Source organism: Grammomys surdaster, unplaced genomic scaffold, assembly GCF_004785775.1.
Source record: "Grammomys surdaster isolate TR1022 unplaced genomic scaffold, NIH_TR_1.0 125357, whole genome shotgun sequence".
Taxonomy (NCBI): domain Eukaryota; kingdom Metazoa; phylum Chordata; class Mammalia; order Rodentia; family Muridae; genus Grammomys; species Grammomys surdaster.
The window spans coordinates 1,166,434-1,187,646 of record NW_021620229.1 but is presented as its reverse complement, the minus strand read 5'-3'; the positions used below and the strand labels follow the sequence as shown (position 1 = coordinate 1,187,646).

Here is a 21,213-nt window from a genome sequence, read left to right as displayed (position 1 = left end):
TCCTCGCAACTTGTTTATCTCAGGCTTTTGTCACAGTCACAAAAAGCCGTGAACATAAAAGGTTTGACCCATCCACCTGCTAGCATTTGAGTACTGCAATGTGGTAAATTAAAGACGTGACCTTGTAATGTTAGACTACTCTGCCTCTGTGTTTTACCAGAAGACTTCTAGGTCAGAGCCCATTGAGGGTAAGCACTTTGTATGAAGAGGTCAGATTACAAATAAGGATTAGAAAGAGTTCTTCCTCCTCCAAGATCACTTCTGTGAGAAGATGCCAAGCGAGCTCTAAGCCCTGCACATTCTTCTGCATGCTGAGCCAACAACAAGCAGCACAGACCATCTGCAGGCAGAGCACCAGGCAGGAGAGTCACCGGTATTGCCTGGGTCACCCACACTCTCACTTCCTAACCCAGCTTCCCTGAGAAGGCAAAGTCTAGAATGCCTTCCTCCTTTCCTCTCTTAGCAAAAGGGATTCAGTACCAGACGATGAGCTATTTATCATTAGAGTTCAACTAAGATTAGTTTGTGGGAACATGTCCTCTGATATGCTAATACTCAGGTCAGCACAGCATGGTGCTCTGGGACTGAAAGGACCTGGGGTGGGTCCCTGAGATATCCTGCAGGGTCCCTGGAGAAGGAGTTGCTTTCAGATGGACAGCATGGCAGCTGTGGCTGGTGCTGGTTAGGAAGAACAGCAGTTCGAGATAGTCAAGTGTCATTAGGACACCTGCTGTGTAGCAGCTTCCCTCTGGGTTGAAAGCTTCCATCTTAGAGGGAAACTTCTTTAGAAGTGTGCAGTGGTTTGAATAAAAATGGCCCCCATAGACTCACAGGAAGAGGCACTATTTGAATAAGCTGGCCTTATTGGAGTAGGTGTGGTCTTGTTGGAGGAAGTGTATCTCTAGGGATGGAGCTTTGATGTTTCAAATGATCAAATCAGGACCAATGTCTGTTTGTCTCCCTCTCCCTCTTCCCCCTCCCCTCCCCTCCCCTCCCCTCTCTTCTTGCTGCCTGCCAATCCAAATGTGAATTCTCAGCTCCTTCTCCAGCACTATGTCTGCCTGCTAGCCGCCATGTTTCCCACCAAGATGACAATGGACTAAACTCTGAACTATAAGCTAGCACCAATGAAATGTTTTCCGTTATAAGAGTTGTCTGATAATAAAACCCTAACTAAGACAGAGTATAAGAGGAAAGTAAAACAACAGAATTTTTGGGATAGGATGTTTACAAGGGAGTGAAACAAAGGATGTTCAAGGAGGAGCTAAAATACTCTATTCTGAAGGGAAGTGCCTTAAGACAAGAAGTAAACAACACAAAAATAGGTTCAGGAAATCCCTGAAACTGACCAGCTTCACTAGTCTCCTCCCTCATCAAAAATATATAAACAGTAAGGACTCCTGACAATGACTCTCAGACAAGCTCAGCTGATTGGAAGAAATAGAGACCAGCTGAGCACCCTTGAAAAGACCAGCTGAGCTTCTTGGAAGAGACTGAGATCAACTGAGTCTTCTAGAAAGGAGACTCTCCATCCCATTGATCTGCTTACAGGTTGTGCAGTATGTTCCAGGTACCCAGCTTCTTGAACTGTCACCTACGCTGGGGTGGGCTTCATTTCTGCTCCTGTAAGTAGCCCCAATAGAACTTGTGGTGTCTATATTTTGGTTCCCTATTTGGGGAGGGTGAATAGACATTTGTCCCAGTCTCCCTAGGAAGTTGACACACAATACTTATCAGTAGGCAGTTCTGTTGCTATGAGATGACAGAGTACCATGGCAAAAAAGTAGGTTGCATGGTATATACTGTATTATAGCATGGCCTGCCATCTCCCAGGGCCATGATGAATAAAACATCACAAAGTCAGATCAAACTCAAGAGAAATGGTGCAATCCAGAGAGCAGTAACAGGCTATAAAACTCCTGGCTGGTAAATCATCTGTCATGCACTGACATGGTAACCAACCGAGAACCACATACATGTTGGATTTTATAACGTTCTATCACCTGTGACCCCAGCCACCTAGCTTTGTGTAAGCACACTCTGACACCTGCAAAACAATGATATTATCTGAGGACACAGTACTCATTTTTCTTTCATATTCTTACCACACCTACCCACTAAATGAATGTTCTAAAGAAGCTTCCACGGTGCTTATTCAGAATTCCACTGATTAAATGACAGCGTGTCCGGGAACCTGAGACCATGTGCAGGGGAGCTGATATGGCTGGTAGCTCACTCCTGAGCACGCTAGAGCAGCAGATCCCATCTTTCTGGATAGGTGTACCATCATGGTCCCCATCCATGCCTCCCTGGGACAGAGACCATGGCCAAGCCTGGGACCAAGGCATCACAAGGGAAAGAAGCCTGTCCCACAGTCCTGAAAGTACAAGGACACAGAGAGAGGCTCTAACACTAAGGTTCAGTTAGTTCACCCTAGTAAAACAGAAGGCTCTTCAACAAGAAGGGCCAGGCACTGGCCCTGGGGATTTCAGGTTTGTTTCGGGAGATTAAAAGCAGAAAAAGCATAGAAAGCTGCTAAGTAACTCTCAACACGGCGTGTGAAAGAGCAGTGTGCTTATTCTTTCTGGCATATGCTTCATTACTTGTGGTTCTTTAGCATTAACATTTAATTTTTCTCACTGAAATATATAAACTCACTTTGAATATAACTAAACCTTCACTAAATATTAATACATTCTCTACTGTTCAAATGAGCACCGAGAGGATGTTATTTCAGACGGATCCACGAACATTTAAGCAACTGCCATTCCTTTGAAGGCCTGCTTTCTAAGCCCCATTCAAGCTGTGGGCAAGGTCTCTGATAGGGCTAAATCCACACAATGGCAGCTAGTCTTTACCGTCATACTGAGTGGCCTGTGTGCTGGCTATACAAAAGTTTCCCTCTCACTTAGTAATTGGGCAGCCGAACAAATACAGTGAATCAATTCTTCCCAGTTGCAATCCGCATTTAAATATGTGAGGTCAGTCTAACAGTAAACGCCCAGTATTTGCAGCTCTGCACTGCCCAGCAAAACCAAACTAACACCATCGTCTAACTTTTCCACAGAAAGAACAAATCATGAACAGGATATGAGTTCACAAACTTCTCCCTTACATAATTAGTGTCACCACATAGCCAGGGCTAATTCAGCACCAAAATAAACTGGAAGCAGGCAGTCCACCCCCGGCTCCCTTCTGTGGGCGCTATGCTTGCTGTGGGCCACTTGCTCAAACCTTAGTGTCTCAGGTCAACTTAGTTTTTAATAACTTCTCAGGATATTTCTTCTACTTGCCAAGATATTTTGGGATAATTGTTGCATGGGATTTGATTTAATTAATCTCAGCAGGGTTCAAAGAAAGCCCATAAAGGCAACATGAAAAATGTCCTTCAGATGTTCTATTATTAAAAGTTGAATAATCGTGTTACCATATAAGACAAGTATAACGAATGCCACCATTGCAAACCTAAACCTAAAAAAGGGGAATGGCTCATCTGGTAAAGGCTAAGCCAAAGCCAGATGACACAAGTTTGGTCCCTGGAACCCACAAGGTGGAACCATCCCCAGAAAGTTGTCCTCTGGCCTTTACGTGTTTGAAGTGAGCACATATATACACACACCTAAAGAAATGACTGGTGTACAGCAAGACAGTAGTGGTGCATGTTTTTAATCCCAGCACTGGAGATGCAAAGGAAGGAGGATCTCTGAGTTCAAGGTCAGCCTGGTCTGCAGAGGGGAGTTCCAGTACTGCCAGGACTACACAGAGAATCTCTGTCTCAAAAAGACAGAAAAATCAGACTGGGTGGGGACTGGGGGTGGGGGGTGCTGATGTTGGAGCTCAGAGATGGAGCACTTGCACATCATGTATGACTAAACCCTGGCTTCCACATCCACCACCTAAAACAAACAAACAGCCTTGGGCTGGAGAAATGGCTCTGTTGTTAAGAGTACTTACTGTTCTTGCATAGGACCCAGGTTTGGTTCCCAACACCTACATGATGGCTCACAACCATGTATAACTCCCATTCCAGGAGATCCCATATTCAATGTGTATGCACCATTCATACACACAGAGCACAGATATACTTGCAGGCAAAACTCCCAAACACATAAAATAATCTTTAAAAACCAAACAACCCGCTAGTTCGGCAGTAGCTGTCCGGTGAGTAAAAGAAGTGAAGCTGGAATGAATGTGCACAGCTGGATAGACAATGTAAAGTTTATACATTCTTTCAAATACACTAGGAACAGGTAGTTTGTAACATAACGCCCTTCTCATTCTAGACAACAGATCTGATGCCAAAGAGAGACCAAGTCAGATGGGGTGTGGGGAAAGTGACACTGGTTTGGAACAATGCAGGCCTAGAGGCACTGGAACACTCCCGTCAGCTTCATGGCACCAGTGCTCCCCAACACCAGGCCCTTGTTCCCAGTGTTCAACAGCATTTTCCAAACTGTGCCCCCGGGGAAGCTCGCAGGAGTAGATGTGGTGATGAGCCACAGTGTCTGTCAAACTTCCCAATTCTCAGAACACAGCAGAGAACCACAGATGGGCAAACTGTGTGCTCCACGCGGAGCTCAGAATGATTCAGAAACGCAATGGTAACACACCCTCTGCAGCCCCCTGTCACAAGCCACGGGGCATTCCCAGATGCATCCTCAAAACTCCTAGCATACCTAACAACACTCCTAAGCTGTCTACCAATCTACTTAACACTCAGCCTTTGGCAGCAGCACGTCCTAAACGTGACCGTGTGTGGAATGCTTCATGACAGTCCCATGCCTAGGTCTCATCTGAATCTACCCACAGTTTCGGCTGTGGGAGAGGACAGCAATCAATCTGATAATGATAGATAGTTCCAACATACAGCAGAGCTTCTGAACTCTTCAGCTGAGACAGTTTTCAATGCGTGTCCAGGAAACTTTTTTCCCATATTGCAACATAGCAACATCAGGTCCTAATAAAAGTTTTTCCCAAATGGTAATTTAAAAAAAAAACAGGAATATAATCCTCAGAGTGATGGTAGTTAGAAGTGAGGGCTTTGTAGAATGAATGGGTAAGTCATGAATGGGTTAAGATCCCTATAAAAGGAGCTTCAAGGGATCTGGAGAGGTGGGTTAGTCAGTGTCTGCCGAGGACCTGATTTCATACCCACAGCCCCAAAGCACTCATGTGAAACCCACAGTTGGTACTGCACATCTGTAACCCCAGAGCTGAGGAGGGCAAAAAGGACAATCCTGGGGCGTTCTTGGCTTCCAGTCTAGGCAAGAAAGTGAACTCTACCAAGTGAGATCCTCAAGAAAAATTATATACATAAATTTTATGTGTAATATATATATTAATATATAATGTATTATAAATTAGCATGTCTTATACATTATACATCTATGTTATCTATATATATATATATATATATATAATATATGTGTGTGTATATATATATATATATATATATATATATATATATTTTTTTTTTTTTTTTGAGAATGCTTGAGTAACAATCTGGATATAGACCTCTGGCTTCTACATATATGTGTGTGTGCACACACATCAAAGGGAGGGCTTCAGAGAGCCTTCTGGCCCCTCCATTTGCCATTACATGACATGGGAACATATAATGCCTGTACCTTTAGCCCCTTCCATCAGTTCTGCCCTGTGAGGCTACCACAAGAAAGCCTGTCCAGACATAAAACGTCTGTGCTCTTGACGCCTGGCTTTCTGGGCTCCAGAAAAGAAATGTTTCTCTTCTTTATAAACTACCCACACCAATCTTATCACTAGAGACTAAGCCAGCTGCTGTCTCCAGCTTTTAGAAATGACAACTGAGGCACAGAGAGGTTAACACTTTCACAGATCACACAGCTGATAGCCTACAAGAGACAAATCACAAGGCCAAGAACAGAAATGCTAAGAAATTCTCCTTTCCTCTGACATCACGTACCACATGGCCCACTGGGCTTCTTGCCTTGTCTTCTCTGAAGACTTTCAGCCTCAAGTGACTCCTGGCCAAGAAACAGAAGCAAAATTGTCCTATCCTCTCAAACGTACTTGGAGAAAAACTGGTAACAAATTCAGGTCTAATTCCAAGAGAAGACACTGGAGGAGGAGGCAGGGCGTGCAAGGACGCTCACACAGTGGTTTATGCCGAGTCACGGCCATCCATCAATCCTACTAGACAGAGCTGAAGGTTTTTAACCTCTGGGGACGTGGTCATGTTTAAATTAGGGGTCTGATTTGCTTCTATACCTTCCACATGAGCTCATTGGTTTGTTCCATTACAAAATGTATAGGAAAGAAGGAAGCACGATGACTGGTTAACATTTAGCAAGTAAACAATACCCAGTACACGCTAAATACACGTAGCCCTGCAAACCAATATGGAGAATACAACCACACACGCCTGGGACAGACAGCAGGTGCTATAAATCTGAATGCCTCTGACCATAGCTGCACCATTCACAGATTAGAACAAAGCTCTTACGTTACAGGGGACACTTCATCCCCTCGAAGAGTAGCAATCAAGCACATTTCTAAAGCAAAGGTTATTTTTCTTCTGCCACAGAAAAGCCCCAACCTACTCGGATGCGTTTAAAAGTACACATGTAAGCTAGGATGCAAGGTCCCTTTATCTTTAGCACGTTTGCTCTCTGGGCCCCAGGGCCTGAGCTCTGAACTGTAATGCTAGCACTCCAGCACAGCAGACTGACCCATTTGGGTCACTTAGTAAAACACCTTCCCCCTTATCCCTGAGACAGCTGTACTGGAACTTGCTCTGTAGACCAGGTTGGCTTTGAACCCAGAGATCCACCTGCCTCTGCCTCAAGTGCTGGGTTTAAAGGCGTGCACCACCACCATCCAGTTTATTCCAGCACTTTTTAAGGTTTGGGCTACAGGACTGGGCCCATTTTATCCCAGGCTTCCCATCTAGTGCCATCACACAGTAGGTCTGGTCTCACCCTCCCCTTGCATTTGCTTCAGATGTGGACAAGGACTCTCTTTTCTAGTCCAAGACCATGTCAGCAGGCACAGATGTGTGAAATGCTAACTAGGAGAGACTGAGGAAGAAGACAGCAGGCAGTGTGATGGCCTCAGGAAGCTGCTTCCAGCTAAGGATCTCTCAAGACTCTCCCCACTCCAAATCCCAGTCGGGCCTTGCCAAGCCAGTCTCTGATTCGTTGCCAGGGACACCAGGAAACCCGCTCTACCACGCTATTAACAGGGGCTAAGAGGCGAGCAAGGCTTCCTAGCCCGTCTCTATCCAAGTAGATACACAGACTTCTCTGCAGGCTCATCAGTCTTGAAGCTAACTCCCAAGAGGCAAACATGTGGTCTCCGAAATCAGAAGTGTCTAGGCTCCTTGTGTCCTACACAGGCACCAACCGATGCTGTTCCTGAATCATGTGTGACTGTGTTTTCAGACAAGGAAACCAGGTTCTTTAAGCTCTTCTTCCACAGAGCAACAGTCTCATGTCCGAGACGCTTACTATGATTATTATTACCTGTGTCCACCCACTTGGTCAATTGCCACAGTAAATAGCCAGAACTGTATTGAAACAGCATCTGCCAATCTCTGCATTTGCCACACGCCACTGCTCCTTGGGGTCATGTCAAGTATCACACCCTAGCAGAGTCAAAACAGGGTGCAGATTCCTCTGGCTCCTCACACTCACGGGCCCTGCTTCCCTGTTCTGTTCTTTCTCTTCAGTGCAGCAAGCAGAACCATCTACCTTTCTAGAAGGCGCTGAGGTGGCATACTTGTCCCAGCAAACTGTAGGCTACAGTCACAGATATCCAGGAGAATTCACATGCCTCTAATAAGCTAGACAGTCGTGGATTCAAATCTTACTGCTGACAGTGGGGCTCTGGACATGGCGGCTTCCCTGAACCTCCAGATTCCACTGTGGAGCAGTGAAACCCAGCTGCCACCATCTGAACCACAGGGAACAGATGACGTGCACAGATGTTTTCTCCCTCCTTCTAAGAAGCCCATAACCACTCCCGCATGAAACGTATGTTCCAGTGTACGTTCTGCACTTTGTAATGATGCAATTCTCCCAGGAAAGCAAGGAGGCAGAGCGCTCCGGCTACTGACGCTGAAATCCCTAAGTGCCATGTGGTCTGCTATAGAAAGCTGTTCATCCCTGCTGCTCTGGAAAGAATCACTCTTCTAACACACCTGAACGTATACATATTTCTGTGATGTTTTACCCCAATTATGCCATTACATGTCTCAAAGGCGAACATTTTCTTCTTAAATCTTTAAGGCTTCATCCAAAAGAGGAAGGAAAACTACAGATGATTCTACACTAAATATGCAGTTAGTTCTACCTCTAGTTACCTCAGGAAAAAGAAGGAAAATAAAGGTGCTTTCCACACCTAGGCCAGGTGTACAAAGACCTGAGTCCTAAGGCCAGTCCTGGGATTCAGTGGCTGCTCTCCAAATTTGTTGATTTCCGTGCCATGTTTCCTGCTGTGTAAAATCTAAGGTCCCTTCCAGTTAGTAAAGTCCATACCTCCAGCAGTCTCCTTCAGTAAATTTGCCTTCTACTCATGGAAGTGGAGACTAGCCAGGAAAAAACTGACCAAGGTTTAAGACTACATAATGAAATAGAAATTAAAACACTCATGAAGCCACATGGCTCTCAGAGACCCAAAGGTCCACTGTACTAAAGTGAAACTGAACTGACAACTGACACAGGAGCCAGTTAGCAATATACTTTTTATGATGTTTTCTTCCCAACGTCCTGCGTCAAAGATGGGAAGCAGGCTGCAGGCATAGATGAAGGAGACAGCCAGGCTTTCTGAAGGACATCAGCCATTTGACTTTTCCCCAGGCACTGTCCTACAAGAGTAGACTCTGTGCCCTAAACTGGCACACACAGCAAAATAAACAAAACATGTCAAATAACAAACTCATTTCCAAAGCTGAATGCCCGGCCTGTCTGAGGTCAAGAAGTCACATGGCCCCATGAGACTTAAGTCAAACAACACAGTCATGACAAACATGACTGTGGCAGGCTTACCTTCTCTGAACACACCCTCCCCTCATCTGCAAAAGGGGCCAGTGGTGGATCTTCCTTTACAGAGACTGGAGGAAGATTTCAGATGAATATTACTGCTTGGCACAGTGTTTGGCAATGCTGTGTGATCATCACATTAATGTTGATAATGTCATCATTCTAGGACTGCATGTCCAATTCCACTTCAACAGACAGACACAGTGGCAGATGGAGAGGCCTGAGAGCCAGGCAGTGTGCTCACGTGGAAATGCAGAAGCCCTGGTGACACTTCCAGATTTTCTAGAAAAAAACAAAAAACCTGTGTCTGTGAGGTAACTCAGAGCTGACTGGAAAGGAGGAAACTGAGCCTAGTGTTGTTCTTGGCCTGAGGGGGGAGGGAGGACCACAAGAGGGTTCTGAGATCAAGTGAGCTGGAAAAGCCACCAAAGCACTGGCAGGCTGTGGCTGTGGATGAAACAGGTAAAAAGGCCCGAAATAGAGTGTCCAGTGTCACACAGGTCACAAATAAAGGAAAGGTTCACTAAACGGGTGGGGGTGAGGCGGCAAATTGGGGGCCAAGGAGGTGAGCGAAAAATAATTCAAACACTGGATGGGAAGCCTACAGGCTCTGGAGGATGGGGGAGGGGCAGAGAACAAGGTTCAGCCCCACACGGTGGGGGTGCATAATTAACCCGGACCAAGAGAACAATGCGGTGAGGAAGTTTGAAAGGGGGAGAAGGACAGAAAGAGAAAGAGAGCATTTGTTAGGAAAGGTGAAAAGAGAAAACAAGAGTGAGAAGAAGAAAAAACAGCAAACTGGGTGAAATTTCTGTACTTTGAAAAGGAGGATCAAAAAAGATGAACAAAAAAACTAGAAGGTCTAAGCACTAGACAACAGAAATGGGGTGGAAGGGGCCGGAAAAAAATAGTGGGGGAGGGAGAGATACAGCTCTTAGAAGCCTTGGTAACCAGCGGAGAATAAATTCAAATTACTATTCTACTTATCAATGCCACGATCCCATGCTGGGCAGCAACTATAGTAGCTTGGCTCGCTTGTGTTTGCTATAGGGATTTTTTGTTTTCTTTCACTCGGAGAAGAAATTTGCTTCAACTCTGCAACTTTGCAGTTAAGAAGTGTGGTCTGCCAGCACAAGCCACCTGAATTCCTCTCTGACGCCTGCTGCAGCGGTCCCATCCTGAGACTGGACAGTATAGCAATTTCCCATATCCTGAACAGAAATGGAGCCAAACTAACTATGCCAACTCACTCTCTATACAAGTGACGATAAAGTCCCCAAGTCTTTTAGGCTGCGTCCCAGAAGGGACCTGAGGAGAAACGTCCTTTCTAATCTAAGTGCTCCAACTAAAATGCAACCTCTCAATCCCCCTCCATGCACAGGTCACGCCCTCCGAGGAAGGAAGCATTCAAGGGGCCGGTGGCGGCCAACCTTTGTCCGTCGTCCTGGCGCAACCCGGCAGCCCGCCCAGCAAGCAGGGAGCGCGGGTAGATAGAGTTTCAGGGTAATCCCTGACGTCCCGGGGGAAAGGCACCAGCTAGAACAGCACACCGCACCTTCCCCGGGGGGCGCTGCCGGGCTAGCCCAGAGCAACCGCTAGCAGGCGGAGCGCTCACGGTGGCGCAACAGGTGAGCAGCTCCGGTCCGTCCCACGAGCCACAAGCAGGAGCTGGCAGCCGGACACCCTCGGATCACAGAGGCCGCCCTTGGCGCTCAGCTCCTCCGCGATACCCACCCGAGAGCTCGCGTCCCGCAGAGCCTAGCGCCTCCCTGGGTAGCCTCACCTCGGCGGTTCCCACTCCACCGAAGCACCAAAGCCAGGGTATCCAAGAGGTCCTGCTGCCCAGCCGGCTCCAGCAGGGATCGAGCCGCGAGCTCGCCAGGCTCTGCGCGCCGTGGCCTCCACAGAAAGAGCAGCGCGGATTCCGCCCTCCCGCGCACAGCCGCCTCCTCCCACGGGCCACGCCCCCAGCCCGCTCCCGAAGCCACGCCTCCACAGTGCTCTCCTGAAGCCACGCCCCCGAGCCCGGCTCCTTGGGTCCTCAGCCCTCCTTGCTCCGGCAGCCTCCTCTTCCAGGGGCCACGCCCCCAGCTCGTCCTTGTCCCTACCAGGTAGGGACTTTTTCCCTGGACCAAGCTCCAACCCTGCGGTTCAAGCCCCCCAGACCAGGCCCCATGCCTTTGGCCTCAGACGGCACTCTCAACCTAGTTCACTTCGTGCCCCGCCTCTCACTACCTCCACCCGCGCCACCACCAGGTTGAGCCTTCATGCCACTCACTCACTCCAAGTCATGCCTCCGCCCCTTCGGCCCTACTACCCTCTCTAGCCACTCCTCTTTCTCGTTTCACCTTCCCAAAAGACTACTCTCTGGTAAGACCGGGACTCTGTCCCACACCTCCCAGTCCCACTGCAGATCACCGCAGCCACTCACGCACTGGCACCACACACCGGATCTTTCCTGCTCCCTACCTGCCAACACGCTGCCCTGCCCGGGTGAGAGCTGCTGCGTTGCCTGGACGACCGCCTGACGCCCACCGTCCCACCTCCTCCTGGTGGGTACTTCCCGGCTCAGGCTCCTGTTCAGGATCAGGCTCAGGCTCAGGCTCAAGGCTATTCTCTGTGCGGGCTCACCTTTTAAGTCCATGGAAACTCAGCATAAAGATGCTTTGACCTTCTGTTTTCCCAGAGCCTGGACTATGAACTCTCAAATAACTCCTACTTTCCTAACTTGGCTCAACTGAGACCGCAGAAGGGAAGCAACTCGTCAATGCCAGGATCTGTGACACACACACACCCTCCCCAAAATGCGCTGTGGTCATTTCTGAGGAATTCATAAAACAAGTGCATTCTTTTAAAACTTGTGGTTTGCGGAAACGACTCCTTTGAATGGCAACAATATGCCAGCATGATCATTCTAAATATTATCAGCTACTTTATAACCAAAGAACAATCACTATTTTAGACAAAAGAACACTTAAAAATATACAGCAATAAAAAGTTTAAATTAACTTTTAGATTATTTAATATAATAATATATTTGAGAATTTTATACAACATATTTTGATCACATTCACCCTCACTTTCTTACTTTGTTTCTATCTATGTACATGTACATCTGTATGAGTGAGTGAGTGTACTCCGTTTGTATGTGTCTACCTATGAAGGCCAAAAGAAGGAATCAGATCTGGAGCTGGAGTTACAGGAGATTTCGAGCCTCCCAATGTGGGTGCTGAAGACCAAGCTGTGGTCTTCAGGAAGGGTAAGAACTGGGCTTAACCGCTGAGCCAGCTCTCCATCCATAAATTAATTTTGTGTATGTTTTTAAATACTGAAAACCCCACTCTCTAAAGAGGAGTCCATGCCATTACGCATCTGTGGAGAACCATGGCACACATGCCAAAGTGAACCCCGTAAACAGGCTGTGTGTGTGTTGCTTCCTTGTGGTCCTACCACTACTGGTCCATGAGCAGGATCGTACAATGATGCTAATGACAGGAAACCATGGGTGTGTCAAAACTCTTTGATTTCCACCCCATATTTTGTAACTCTGAAATTCTATGAGAAATTCTATATTAAAAACAGGCACCAAAAATATTAGGTAGTATCCCTGGGTTGTGAAAATATGGATTTTATTTTATTCTTTTAATGTTTATTGAAACCCACCTCCTACAGATTTTGACAACCAACATATATTTATAGTAGAAAGTATAAAATATAAACTACAGGACTTGAGAGATGGCTCAGAAGTTAAGACCACTGGCTACTCTTCCAGGAGACCTGAGTTTGAGGTCTAGCACACACATATGTATTTGTGGAGGCTTACAAACATATGTAACTCCAGTGCCAGGGGCCCTGAGGCCTCTTTAAGGCTTCTGCAGGAACCTGGGACACATGAACACAGACATACATGCAACACCTAAACTACACATAAAATAATTACTATTAGTTTTGTTTTGTTTTTCAAGACAAGTTTCTCTGAATAACTCTAGCAGTCTTGGAATTCTTTCTGTAGATCAGGCTGGCCTTGAAATCAGAGATCCACCTGCTTCTTCCTGGAACTAAAGGCATGCACCACCACCGAATTTTAGAGACTTAACATGAGAGGCTTATACTATTAGATATTCCATATTTGATTTGTCTTGCACAAGCTTAACAAAATCCACATGAAGCTCTGATGTATGAAATCCATTTCAGCACTGTCAGAATATTTTTAATTATTCCTTTAGAATTAGCACAAATGTGGGGAGTAGATTTTTTTTTAAAGAATCTGCTTCAAACAATCACCTTTGACTGCTTAGAAACCACTATTAATATTTATATGCAATGCTTTTCGCCTGGCTCTCGGATAAATGGATTTTTGCACTTAACTGAAAGCCGTTCTCCCTCCATGACACTCTGAATGGCCCAGGCAAGCCCTTTACTTTGCCAAGTTAACCTTCCTTTCCAGTGGACATTTGACAGCGAGACTTCCCTAGTTGAATTAATCAGAAAATTTAAACTGCACCCTGAGTCTCACTCATGCTGTCATGCACAGGTGTTTGACAGTGTGAGCTCTCAGTCCTTAAAACAAGACACATGTTCAGAGTTTCCATGGGAGTTGCATGAACTCCTTGGATAAAGCCCTGAAGTCGGATTTTAAACGTGTTAGAGAAAGGCTAGACACCTCCTCCATCATGTCAGCAAACAGCACATGACTCCAGTTCTTGCCCATCTATTAAAGATCTTAAAACTTCCTTCCGTTTCCATCATTCCACAGATATGTTCCACAAAACATGAATCAAAGAACAAAACCCTGCCCCAAGTCTCTATGGGCTGCTGTTGCTGCTGCTGTGGCTGCCTGCCCATCACTCATAGCCCAGCAAACAGCCCTGATACCTGCACTTCCCATAGGCAGCAACCACCCCAAGGTCTCTCCCAGCTTTCCCTCGGCACTGATCTTGTCCTCTTCAGTCCTGCAGCCAAGATTTATCGTTTCCATGTTGATTCTTTCTTTTTCAGTTTTTTTATTCTTTGATAATGCCGTGCATGTGTTCAGTGTATTTTGATCATACCTTCAACTCCCTCCTTCCACTCCCTCAATCCTCCCAACATCTCTCCCATCTTTATGTCATATATATATATATATATATATATATATATATATATATATATATCTCACCTACTGAGTCTCATGCCTGCATGTGCATAGATGTGATGCCAACCCCAGAACTAGGGACAACCTGCCGGTGGTCACATCTCAGAACAGAAATTATTCCCTGCTCCCTGAACATGGGTATTTGGGGCCAGAGAATGTCTGAGGATAGACATTCTAAAATGCCCTCGATTATATCTTCTCTGAAATCAGGATCTCTTTGCCTTAGTATTATTGAGTGCTTAATATACTACATGGTTCACACTGGTTGTCTACTAAAAGCCACAACACGATCTTCCAGGCACTGCCATCCCTTCACTCATAATTGAGGGGGAGAGAAGAGTTCAGAGGGGTTAGATAAATGGTCCAAGGTCACTCAGTAAGTGAGGCCGCCAGGGTTTGATCACATGCTCCAGCTTTTAAGCAGGAGATGGAGGCGGTGTGTGACTCCTCCAGGGTTCAGGGGGCACTGCTGTGTTCAGTTTTCTGAAAGCTCCCTCCTATCCCCAAATGGGCAGTGGTCTCTAGGAGGGAACAAGGGAGTCTGGGAAGCATCTTTCTGGAGATTCTAGGGCTCTTTCTTTGAGAGTCTTCCTCGGTGACCTAATTCTTCCAAAGAGAGCACAGACGATGTGTTTCTCTACCTCCTAATAATGATTCTATCAAGGGACTAATCCATCTACTATGTCAGAACCCATATGACTTAATCATCTCTAGAAATGCTATCACAGATGCACCCACAGGGTCACTTGTGGGTTATTAGTTAACCCCCATCCAAGCCATCAGGTGGACAATTATGATTGGCCAGTCACAAGTGTGCAGTAGAAACAGCTTCAAGAGCTCACTCACAGACCTAGCTCTGTCTTGAAAACCCATGGCATTTCTAAAGCCTTGCTCCAAGTTCACTAACCCCTGCCCTGACTTCCCTGGGTATCATCAAGAAGACATGGCTTCATATTTGCCAACACCACAAAGCATGAAATACACCCACTATTTTAGCACCAGGAAGATTGTGTATTAATGAGGGTGGCATTAGTTTTTTAAACTTTATTTACTTTGAGGCCTCCCATAGAACTATCAATTAGATACTAGCTAATTGATAAAATAATCAAAATAACAATGATAATACATTATTTGTTACTGGTATGTGCTTTAAAGCATATTAATTGAAGAATGTTACTAACAAAATATACAAAGTCAAGCCAGTTTCTGAAGTTGGGACTCAGACAAATCAGGGCTGGTTGCCAGTTCTTTCTGACTGTTATGTTTTATGTTCAACAATGATTTCTTACCACTCCAAAATTCTGAGCAAACACTCAAAAAGCACCCTAGCCCATGACTGTGGTTTGAAGTGGATCACGTGACCTGTTTTGAGTTTCACCCCTGACCAAAATCTTCCATTTTAAACCCCAAGCAAATTTTTCCTTTTCCCCACCAGCTTCCAAAGCCCAGAAGAACAGATGGGAGAGGACAAGATGACTCACTGATGGCTTGTAAGTAGCCTCGAACAATGAGGAACAAAACAAAGAGAATTGTATTCTGGGGGATGGGAGACTCATCGTAAGAACATCAGGGGTCTCCAGGGTGATGGACAAATGAGGCTCAAGGAAAGTGAACTAGCATCAGTCAGACTCTTGGAAGTGTGACGTGACGTGGTAAAGGTGAAGATCTGAACAAGGGTTCTGGCACCTGCACCGAGATGTGTGAACCCTGGACATGTTTCCAAGTGGACCTGGAACTGTTTACAAGTAATAAAACTGGTGCCTAGCCCTGAGCCACAGTAGTCTTTTAAGTTTTACCGCCTGTCAAGTTACTTTTCTTGTAGCTGTGACCAAACACCTGACAAAATGTATCATAAGCACGGTTGGAGATGGCTGAGGAGACAATGACACAGTCTGTAAGGTACCTGCTGCACAAACACAAGGATTTGACTTTGGATCTCCAGAATCCACACAGGAAGTGAAACAACAACTGACTGTAATCCCAGGCTGGGGAAGATGGGGTTGAGGAAGGAGAGTCAGGTGGGTCTGTGAAGCTACCTGGCAGGCCAGCCTAGCTGAGCCAAAGAGCTTCAGGTTTGGCAAGATCCTGTTTCAATTTCTTAAGTGGAGATTGATCCTGGAAAGACACCTGAGGGTAACTAAGCCATCACATGTGAACATGTGCGTGTGTACACACACACATACACACACACACTGTGGGAGGGAGGAGACAGAGAAACAGACAGAGACAGAGAGACAGAGAGCATTCGGGGAACTGAAGGGAGGAAGGATTCATTTTCATTTATGGTTTGACAGGACGTAGTCCATCTTAGTGTGAGCAGCATAACAGCAGAAGCAGAAGGAGGTAGTCAGTTAATCACCTCAAGAAACGCCTTCATAGCCGAATCAGCATGTCTCCTAGGTGATTCTAAATCCAATCAGTATGACAGTGATGGCTAGTCTGAACACCCTCATGCCCCGCCAGCATAGGGAAGAGAGCACAGGTTTTGACATTAGAGCTGAGTTATAATCCTACTGAGTAGCTGTATGACTTAGAAAAGGCTACTTTATCTCCCATCGTCTTGGGGTTTGGGGGATTTTGTTGTTATTGCTGTTGAGGTATAACTTAAATATTATGAAGCACCTAAATCTTTTTTTGTTTCTTTTATTATTGAAAATAGACTTTTCCCACGCAATGTATTTTTGTTACAGTTCTCCTCTTGCCCTCATTCCAGTTTCTCTTCCCCTCATCTCCTATCCAGATCCACACACTCTTTCTGTCTCTCCTTAGAAAACAAGGAGGCATCTAAGAAATAATAAATTAAATTAAGATAAACAAATATGACAAAACAGCCAAACAAGAAAAAAAAGACAAAGAAAAGGCAGAAGAAATGAATATAGATGCAGAGACACATGCCTGAACACTCGGGAGTCTCATAAAAAACACAAAGACAGACACCATAATACACATACAAAGGCCCTGTGAGATAGAAGACACAATAAAACAAAAATGCCTTGAATCAACATTTTGAGACAAAGAACGTCCAAAGATGCCACTGAATTCCTTTTACATTGGTTAGCTACTGCTGGGTGTCTGGCCTACCCTGAAGGGTAGTTTGTTTCCCCAGTGAGATACCCTTGAAGAAAATTAGTTTTTCATTTGCAAGTGGCTATGGATTCAACATAGCTTCTGGGTTACGGATGGAGGCATGTGTCCACTTCGACTTTCAGCTGTAGGACCCCGTCTGGTGCCCATGCAGGCCCTGTGCATGCTGCCACAGTCTCTGTGAGTTCATATGTGCACCAGCCCTATTGTGTCTAGAAGGGCGTGAGTCTGTGGTGTCCTCCATCCACACTGGCTCTTAGGCTCTTTCCATCTCCTCTTCGAAGAGCTCCCTGACCCTGTGGGGAGGGATTTGATGAAGACATCCTTTATAGGCCTGAGTATTCCAAAGTTTCTCATGCTCTACAAAATCTCTGGCTGTAATTGTGCCCTTCTCCTGCAGGAAGAAGCTTCTCTGATGATGGCCTAGCAAGACACTGATCTATGAGTGTAGCAGAATGTCCTTAGGAGTCATTTTATTGCTATGTTCCTTTAGCAAAACAGTAGTATTTAGTTTCCCCGTAGGTCTTTGGCCTATCCAGTCTCAGGTTCTTGGCAGCGTTGGGCATGGTTTCCTTCTCATGGACTGGGCCTTAAGTCAAATCAGATATTGGCCGGTTACTTTCACAAATGTCACTATTATACAGTGTATCTTGCAGGCAGGTCACTCTTGTAGATCTGGCTTGGTGTTTACCTTTCTCCTTCGGTAGCAATGAAGCACCTAGTCTATCCTGTGAAGCTGAGTGAGTATGTATGTTGGAGTGTAGAATTAACTCCAATGATGCCTGTCCCCTGGTCTTTGTGTGTTCATACAATCCCTTATCCCTGAATACACACAGAATCTGTGGCTTGAACCTAACCACAGGACATAGTAAGGAGTAAAATGTCATGCAATGATGATGTTATGTTATATAAATCCCCATATTAACCCAGTATGGTGGCACAGCCTGTGACCAAGACACTTGGATGGTGGAGGCAGGAGGATCAGAAGCTCAAGGTGACTCTCAGATACACGCAGTACATTTGAGGGTAGCCTAGGCTACATATGATCCTGTCTCTAAATAATTAAATTTAAATAAATAAATAAATAAAACAAATAACAACAAAACCCAACTTAGCAGTTAGCACATTAGCAATTTGATGAAGTGGTTTCGTTGAAGAAAGCTAACCTGAAAGGAACTGTGGGCAGCCTTTGGGTCTTGGAGGCAGTTTCTAGCTATCAGGGAGCTGCAATGATTATTACACAGCCCCAAAGGAACAAAAGCACAGTCTACCCTAGTTAACATCTCCATCATTGTCGTTGTTGCCATCATCATCATTAATTGTGTGAGTGTGTGCATGTCATAGCAACTTTTGGAGAAACTGGTTCTTTTTTCCACAGTGTTAACCCTAGGATAGAACTCTGGTTGTTAACCGGCTTGATAATGGGCATTGTCCTGTGTTGCATCACCTTCCTGCCTCCCCTCCAACCCCTGGCCCATGACTTGATTGTAGTCTCGTGAAGCCTGAGCAAACATACAGCTAGCTAAACCCAGGCTTTTGACCCATGTAAACTAAGAAAGTAACATGAGTGTGTATGTGTGTATCTATATTGTTTTTTACCCACTATGCCTTTTGTAATTTGTTCCAGAGCATAGAAAACTAACAAAACAAAAATGTGACTACCACTCAGATCTAAATACAGAGCAGGGGCTGGAGAGACTGCTCAGTGGTTAAGATCTGTTGCGGGAGGTATTTGAAAATATGGCAGCCGCTTCTAAGTTCCTGCACCAATGGTGGCATTGGCTGGCCAGTGGCGCTGGCCTGGGACCTGAAATACATTGGTGTGGCTGCTGCCTCCACCGGTCAGCTCTGTGGACTCCATGGCTCTAGGCATGGCCCCTGGGGCAACTATGCCACTCCCATCATGCTTGGTTTAACCCCAGACAATAATGCTATCCTCACAGTAGCTATCACAATGTTCAATACCCAGTAGAAATAAGACTCTTAATGTTTAAAGATTAACCAAATAGATTTATATATCAGCAAATACTCAATACACAATGCCCACACAATTAGAATTGTTATCCCAGTAATCTAGCCTTGATATGAATAACTTCCTGAGATTGATAGAGACACGAGTGTAATATCTGCCGCCATCTCGCTTCTCCTCCCTCTCCCCCTTCTCTCTCTTCCTCTCTCCTCCCAACTCCTAGTTCCGACTCCCTCTTACCAATCCAATGACAGGGATTTCGCTGCAAATACATTGGGCAGCAAATTTCTGCCACAATGATCCCTTGCTGTTCTTCCAGGGGACCTGAGTTCAATTCCTACCATGCACATCAGGAGGCTTTCAATCTCCTGTATCTATCTCCGGTTACAGAAAATCCAGCTCCTTCTTCTGACCTACATGAGCAGCCCTACACATATGTGGCAAACACACACACCCTACATAAATAAATAAAAATACATCTTTTAGAAATACAGAATATTTCTAGGTTCTCAGGAAAACTCCCTCATTCCCAATATCCCAAGGGCAAGCTTTTATCCGACATCTGTTACCATAAATTCCTTTCTGTTGTTTGTCTTGTTTCTGAACTACAATTCGGAGGGATCATGCAGGATGAATTCTTTTACATCTGACTTCCTTTCTTAGGAAGAGGTGTGAGAGATTTGTTCGGGTGGGGGGCTGTGCAGCACTAATTCTCTTTTTATGTATGAAGTATTCTCTATGCTGTGTCCTTCTCCGGTGCTTACGGACACTGGGTCTTTGCTACGCTTGGTTATCACGAACATTCTCACAGGCAGTGTGGAGGGCATTGCTAATTTGTATTCATTTAATCTTCACTTGGCTGTGACTCCTTCCTCCAGCTGCTTTTTCTGACTTCCAGGGGCCAGGAAGAGGTCATGCCTTGTGATGTGATTTCTGACTTCTAGGGGACAAGAGGAGCATGAGGGTACATTGTGAGAGACATGAGAGTACCAATCTTTTACCAGGTAAGTTCTAGTTGCCCAGCTCCCTGCCTGGTCGGCTTTATGCCTTGGTCTATAGCGCAAATGGATCATGAGGTCAGGAGTAGAATCTATGTCCTTGTGAAAGGACTTGTGGAAGGCTGCCTGCCCTTTCTGTAGGCCAAGGTTACAAATGTCAATTCTGTGAGGAATCTCCAGACAGCAAGATTGATGGAGCCCTGATCTGAAGCCTTTCAGCCTCCAGAACCAGGAGAGAATGGCTTCCTGTTATCTATGAATTGCCCACTCTTGGGTATTTTATTGCACCAGCTGAATGAGCCAAAAGAGAGTGGAACAGGCTGATTGCTTATGCTGTCCCTAAATTCAAAGGTGGAACTTTGAGGGGGAGTATTCCCTTGTTTGTGGGTTACTGCCTCCATAAAAGAGACCCCAGAAAACTATCTTGCTCCTTACACCATGAAGGCTGACTCCAAGTTTCCCAATACCTTGATGCTGGATTTTTCAGCCTCCCAAACTGTGTGGCACACCCAAACTAGCTGTTTGATGAAAGCAGCCTGGACTGACTCAGAGATGCCACACATCACCCGTGGTCACTGCCCCAGTCCCCACCAGCTTTACAAACTGTGTCCCTTGAGAACTGAAGCACTACTCACCAGCACCAAATTTGCCTCCCTCATCTGCTTCCCCTAATTATGGGTGGCAAGGCCGGTCAGACACCTAGTATGTGCTAGATTATTCTTTCATTTGTTTCCATTTTGAGACCATGACTTGCACAGCCTTTGGTAGCCTTAAACTCTCGACTTGTAGCTGAGAATGTCCTTGACTTGCCTCCCCCTTCAAAACTCTTAGACAAACAAGTCACCATACCTAACTTACACTTGTTTGCCTTTGAAACTGTCTCACAGTGCTGCCAAGTCTGACCAGGAAACTGTGGTGAAGGCAACTCATTCAGGTTAGCCTTGAAATGGTGATCCCCCTGTCTCAGCCTCCTGAGAGCTATGAGAACACTAGCCCAGCAGAGGGGCTCCA

General features: G+C 45.6%; 1 protein-coding gene across 2 annotated transcripts in view; it reads right to left on the bottom strand.

The window, feature by feature from the left end:
* Positions 1-10,915, bottom strand: part of Spata13 (spermatogenesis associated 13) — a 126,732-nt gene extending 115,817 nt beyond the window's left edge. The window contains exons 1-2 of one of the 2 annotated variants that reach the window (XM_028785868.1): positions 10,801-10,915; positions 9,024-9,299 (exon numbers count right to left, since the gene is read on the bottom strand). The gene's annotated coding sequence lies outside the window, so the exon portion shown is untranslated. Of the gene's footprint in view, positions 1-9,023; positions 9,300-10,751; positions 10,779-10,800 lie in introns of those variants that run through there. The other variant, XM_028785869.1, reaches the window with a different exon arrangement.
* Between the last annotated feature and the right edge of the window lie 10,298 nt (positions 10,916-21,213).